Source organism: Dendrobium catenatum, unplaced genomic scaffold (genome assembly GCF_001605985.2).
Source record: "Dendrobium catenatum unplaced genomic scaffold, ASM160598v2 fragScaff_scaffold_525, whole genome shotgun sequence".
NCBI lineage: Eukaryota > Viridiplantae > Streptophyta > Magnoliopsida > Asparagales > Orchidaceae > Dendrobium > Dendrobium catenatum.
The window spans coordinates 217,368-224,122 of record NW_021318987.1 but is presented as its reverse complement, the minus strand read 5'-3'; the positions used below and the strand labels follow the sequence as shown (position 1 = coordinate 224,122).

Below are 6,755 nucleotides of genomic sequence, written 5' to 3'. Positions count from 1 at the left end.
AAACATGCAAGGACAAAATTAACTTGAATAATTAACAAATAAATTAGTTAATAATTAAGATAATTATTCACTAATCATACCCATCAAATCAATTAAAATAGCACAACATATATTTAAAATTTCAAGGGATCTCTAAATGTTTAAAATTTACACATAAATATAATTTTGAAATAAACTTCAAAATATAAATATGTTAACCTATACATACAAATATAAGATTTTTTTAAAAATAAAATAATTAAAAAATTGTTAAAATAAAATTTTAAGGACTTGAGAGATCCTTTGATTATTTAAATTAATTTTTTAAAACATATGTTTTTAAAATTTTAAAATTATTAATATAAAACTTAATTAAATATTATTTTAATGTTTAAATAAATAAATTTATCTAAAAAATTAAAATTAAAATTTAATTTTACAAAGTATTTAATAATTTTTAATTAATAATCAATTTTAAATAATTAATATTTAATTCTTAAATAATTTAAAATTTAATTAATATTTTAATTTTTTTTTTAATTCAAGTTTAATTTTCTAGAAATATTGATATATTTTATGAATTTTTTAGATTTTTACTTGATTTTTAATATTTTTTAAGGAAATTTAGGCTTAAAACTAATTAAAATAACTAATCCTATTTCGACGACGGTGGAAGGGCCACGTAGAGTTTTATGATTGGATGATTCAAATCACACGTATCTTTGCCAGAGATGCCATTAAATTCTAATGATTATGCCGCCAATAATCATTAGCATTTAATGTGTGGGGTCCACACGCTATTACTAATCTACATTAGCAGATCTCGCCTATCATTGGATCACCCACTCTTCAAAATTAACGATTAAGATGACGCCAAACACGGAACGAAACACTACAATCTTAAATGTTGATTATGAGATCAACTGTTTAGATATCAGGTAATATGAAATAGACATAAATTGTAACCCTAGATAGAAAATCAACTCGAACCTTTGATCTGATGAATAAAAATGCATGAAATTTAAAACGTAGCTTGAGCACGTGAAAAAAAATAATGGGGAGCATTTTCTTTGGCTTACAATAATCTTAATGAAATGCTTTTTTTTTTTCTTGATGAAAAGCTATTTAAACTAGTGTAATATAGACTAGGTTTGAGTTTGTGGGAGATCTAACCATTTGATTTCATATTTTTTGAATGTTCTTAGCTTGTAGAGTGCCCTTGCTTATTTTTCTAGAAGAAAATGCTGTCAAACAAGCTCCTAATCTCAAGTTCTTTGGGTTGGATGGAATTTAGCTTAAGCTCAACGGAAAGCTCATTCTCGGTGACTTCTAGCAGCTGGATCTGACTTGGGAAGTGTGGGGGAGATTCTTAAAGGATTGAATGAGCAGATAGCTCAGCTGGAGGAGCTTCGATTTGGAGAGAGAGAGTTAGTGTGAGAATGTAACTAAAAATGAGTATTTTTCTCTATTTAAGTGTCATCTGATCAAATGGGTGGCTAAGATCTATCTGATAGGCTCCTAAGATGCTGCCAAGTGTCAAGGGAGTGGTTGGAAAGATGAAGAGTTAAGGACACCATGGAAAAGCCATATGTAAAGCTCTCTTGGTCCCCACTTGGGCATGGGAGTAATAGGAGCCATTGGATCTGGATCTAAAGGATGAGGAGATCTCAATGAAGGTTCTAAAGTCTGATCAAATAGCTGGAATTGCTTGGGTTAGAGGGGATTAACTGAAACATAAGTAATTGAGCATTTTGACCATTCCCCACCGCTTTATTGACTGTTTGACTTGTCAACCAGTCAAGCCATGCTGAGGTGGTCTTGATGAGTCTAATGAACCAATAAAATAACTGGAAAGGAAAATAGATCCATTGGTTTGACATATTATTTGAAATGTTGACCAAAATGGTTCATTGATGTCTTTGTTGACTAGATTGACTAGTCAACTTGGCAAGGTGGTAAAGTTGGCATGAAAAGTGGTGTGGTGAGCTGGTTAAGTGAGTTTGAAGGTGGTTTGGTGAAAGAAGGTTTAAAGTTTGAATGTATGCATTTGAATGTAAGGAAGTTTAACCAAATATACAAGTTTGACTTAGTCAAATGGGATTTTATTTAATTTGTTTTGACTTTTGATGTACTTAAACTCTCAAATAGAATGGAATCAAGGGCTTGATGAGCTTTGAATGAATTAATCCACTAAGAATCATTAATTTGGCTCAAATGAGTTAATTTTGACTAGACTTGGGCTTAGTTGATCAGACTTGGGCTCAGTTGATCAGACTTGGGCTCAATTGACTAGGTCAACTATTGACTAGGTCAAAGTTGACTAGTTAAGCCCAAATCCCTAATGCTATGTTCAAAGGAGTTTTGAAGGAGTTTAAAAGCATTTAGAGTTTAATTCAAAATGAAGAAGCTTAAGGGTTGATTTGGTTAACCAGGTTGACCCAGAGTCAAGGATCAGGCTTAATAAGTTTGAAGTGTTATTTTGAAACTGTATGAGGTGGCCCTAGGGTCTAGGGAGGTCAATTAAGTCAAAATGACTATTTGGATCCTAAAAGGCTTGTTTGGTCAACCTAGGTTGACTTGGTTAACCATGTTGATCCATGGTTTGGGATTAGGTCCAATAGGTTTGGTTTGATGTTTGAAGTTGAATAGGGCTGGTTTCAAGGGTTGAGAAAGTCATTTGGGTTGAAATGACTATTCAAGCCCATAAGGGGCATTTTGGTCATTTTGACCCCTAATCCACTAGGGGATCAAAGTGGGTCCACCAAAATACAGTTTAATGTCTAATAAGTCATAATCAAGGGTCTAGATGTGATTGGAGGGTTTGTAAAAGTATCCAAGCTTAGGTTCGACTAAGGGACATGACTAGTGGCATAGGCCATAAATATTTGAAGGTTTTATGGCCTTTGGAATTCAATTCAATTTCTCGGGTTAGAGACCACAAAATGGGCTCAAATTTAAAGGGTAGTCTCTAGAGACATGTCCTATTAATATATAATTGATAGACTCTAAATCAGAGGTCACATGATTGGGGTTTGGAGTGTTTGAAAAATCATTAGAAAAGGTTTTAAAGACAAAGCCTTTGAACCTTGGATTTCAGTCCATATTTCTGGGTTTGAATTGAATTTTGAGTTTGAATGGTTAGAATTGAATTATTCAAATCATTTATAATCATTTGAGATATCACAAGTTATTGGATAGGATTGAAGCCAGATCTGGGACATGCTCAAGGTTTGAAGTCTAGATTTGATTGAAGTTGGAATTGAATTGAGATCTAGATTAGCTTGTGGTCAAGATTATTTTTAAGTATGGACTAATTTGAGATCTAAACAAGTTTGAAATCTGGATATATTTGAAGTCTGAGCTTGAATTGAAGCTTTGATTGATCTAAGATCTAGATTTATCATAAGGTTTCTATTGATTTAGGGTCAAGGTAGATCATAGGGTCTGGATTGGTCTATAAGAATCCTAGGATCTAGATAGATCCTAGGGTCAAAAATCTAGGAGGTTCTCAGAGTCTAGATTGGTCTGGAGGCTAGATTGATCTGGGGTTAGGATTGATCTAAAATATGGGTAAATCATCGGGTCTGGAGTCTAAAACAATCATAGGACCTAGATAGATCTCAAGCTCTAGATAAGTTTGGAGGGATCCTAAGGTCTAGATAGATCCTAGGGTCTAAATGGATCTGAGATCTAGATTGGTCCAAGCGACCTCATATAAAAATGAGGTAAACACATACAAGGAGCCAAGTCAAATATAAGAAGTTAACTATTACAACATTGAATCCAATCAAATCTTTTAAAAAGAGTTTCTATTTTCTTTTTCTTGAGTCTTTTTATATTTAGGTGTATGTTGGAAAGAAAATCGAGTACATAATTATAAGTGCAGATGAAATTAAAAGATAAGTTTCTCTGTTGAATCATATTTTATTATCTCAATTGTATTGCATGATCAATTATTTCAATAAATAAATCAGGTATTTAATTAAATTAATAAATTAAAAAGTAGTATAATTAATTATATTTTATGAACTTCTATCTTATAGGATGAACAATTATTTTAAAAAATACTTGCTATTGAATACGAGTTTCTAAATTTAGGTAAATTTAAATTTTGAATTTTGACCAAATTATACTATACGAACACATTTATCTTATATGATTATTAATGAATATTACCTAATTTAGATGTGTTAAGTGTAAATTATGTGTAATTCATTTTATTTAAATTTAATAAAATATATTATTTTAGTTATATTTATGCAAGAAATATATGATAAGTATAAATAATGTGTTATTTTATGTATTATATTTCCAGTGAAGATATATTGTTTAGAATTATTGTGGGGGAAAAATATAAAAAATGACACAAATTTTAAGTATCATCTGTGCCGCGACGTTAGACCAAACAACATCACAGTTCCATCAAAAGTACCTCCAGAGCACCACAATATTGACATGGCAATGCCAAATTCTCTGTTGGACAGCAATGTGCTGACAAAAGAGTTACCTTTACGATGCTTAGCTTACTATCTTTAAGCATAGAAGCATCATAATCTATCATGCCACAGTGCCCAAATTGTTATTCTAGCGCTGCTGCATTCAGAAGTCAGTAGTGCTACGGTGTAGTAGTTATAATTGCCCAAGGAGACGACCTAGCAGTGAAATGATGTGATTGTTTACTAAGTAACATATTCATGTCGGCAAGCACTTCTACAGAGTTAAAATAATATGATAGAAATTTTAGTTCATATTTTTGGGCGCATCATAGCCAACATTTCTAGCATCATAGCACTAGTTGCCTACTTTATATTTTTATATAAATAATTGATGTACTATGTTTGTTGGGGAGTTCAGTCACTTGTTTAATTTCAATACATTTCATAATACTTCTCTAAATCTCTCTTATGATGAAAACTAAGAGAATTTAGGAAAGTATTTGATACAATTGTTAGAGTGTTAGTCCATGTTTGTTGGAGCAACTTTATACATTAAGGAAGAAGAAGTGTTAAAGAGATTCATTAAACCTTCCTAGTGATATCATTCACTTGTGTTTTCTATCTTTTATGATTTAATTGGAAATGAGTTTGCTTATCTTTTCTTTCATGCATGGCTAATTCTTTATTTTTGGATTAAGTACCAATAAAAATTCATTTGCTCTAAAGTTAAAAGATGTTTTTAATATTATCCCACTCTTTATTTAATGCACATAGTGGACATATTTGTAGTTAAAACCTAGTGTGATGTATAGCCTCGATGGAGGTATGCAAGAATAACTAGGAATTTTTGAGTAGTGTGTTTGCATACTTTAAAATAGGATGTAAAATATGCTAAGTTCTTAAGGAGATGATATAACTGTAGAAAATCAGCATATATCCTATTCACCCCTAAAAGCTCGATAGAGAATTAGGAATGCATATGCTCTAAATCATATCATAATTAAGAATTTTATTAGGAAAGATATGCAATTTATATTCATCAATCCAAAACAATTTATACAAATATTGTATCCATTATTTTATAATTTTATTCAGTGATTGAATCTCTACTTTAAATATTTTTATTGAAGTAAGGTAATTTTACAATTAGAGTTAACAGTAGTTGTGTGTTAAAAGCATATTTACTCGTGGGTTCAACACTCTTCTCTATCACTTTATTACTTGATTTTACATGTATACTATTTTAAGTGGGGTTTTTTAATTTATATCAAAGAGAATCTAAGCATTATTTAGGCAAGATGGGGCCTTAAGTATATATATTTTTATAATTCAGAATTACACTTCACTGCAACCCCTTCCCCATCAAATTTTTGGCACAGTTGTTAGGGAAGTATTTAACTTTTTTTATAACATTTTAACTAAATTATTGAATTGATTGCATAGTTAGACCTGTTTTCATATTTATTTTTATTTATTTGCTTTGATTACTAATTATGTATTTTATTTTTTTCTCGACTTTATAGGCATAGAAATGAATTTTTGTCATTTGATCCTAAAATTGAGAGAACCTTTCTAAAATTTGAAAAGCAAAAATATTTTAATAGTGGCTGAACATGAGTTATAGAAAAATCATTCTAGACATTTTAAGGATTTCGTAAACCCTTTAGTAGCTGGAATTCATCGGAGCATAAATATACCTACAATCCAAGCTAATAATTTTGAATTAAAGCTAGTTATTATTCAAGTGGTTCAAAACTATTAGTTTAGAGGGAACTCTTGTTAAGCATCCTAATTTACATTTGGCCAATTTCTTAGAAATTTCTATAAAATTTAAGTATAATTATGTTAGTGATGATGCGATTAGACTTAGATTGTTTCCCTTTTCTCTAAGAGACAAAGCTAAAATGTGGTTGAATTCTTTATCCCTAGGCTCTATAACCACTTGGAATGAGTTGGTTTATAAGTTTCTTGCTAAGTATTTTCCACCTTAAAAAACTACCAACTTTAGAAATGACATAACATTTTACTCAGTTTGTAGAAGAATCCATTTCTGAGAGTTGGGAAAGATTTAAGGAAATGCTTACAAAATGCCCGCATCATGCATTATGTGATTAGTTGATTATTCTTTAAATATATTATAATATATTAATAGGATCTCTTAGAGCTATAATTGATGGTACAATTGAGGAATTATTAATGTCTAAGACATTTGAGAAAGCTTATGAATTAATAGAGGAAATGACTACTAATAATTTTTAGTAGGATTTTATAAAAGATTTATTAAAGGCTTTCTAAAATTTCTATACCCTTATGTCAACTATTGGAGAAAGATATTCCTTT

General features: G+C 30.4%; 1 non-coding gene across 1 annotated transcript; it reads right to left on the bottom strand.

Annotated features, from left to right (window-relative positions):
* Positions 1 to 6,415: 6,415 nt before the first annotated feature.
* LOC114579577 lies at positions 6,416 to 6,520 on the bottom strand. Its single transcript, XR_003700644.1, has one exon. It is a non-coding gene; the product is annotated as a small nucleolar RNA R71 (small nucleolar RNA).
* Positions 6,521 to 6,755: the final 235 nt, after the last annotated feature.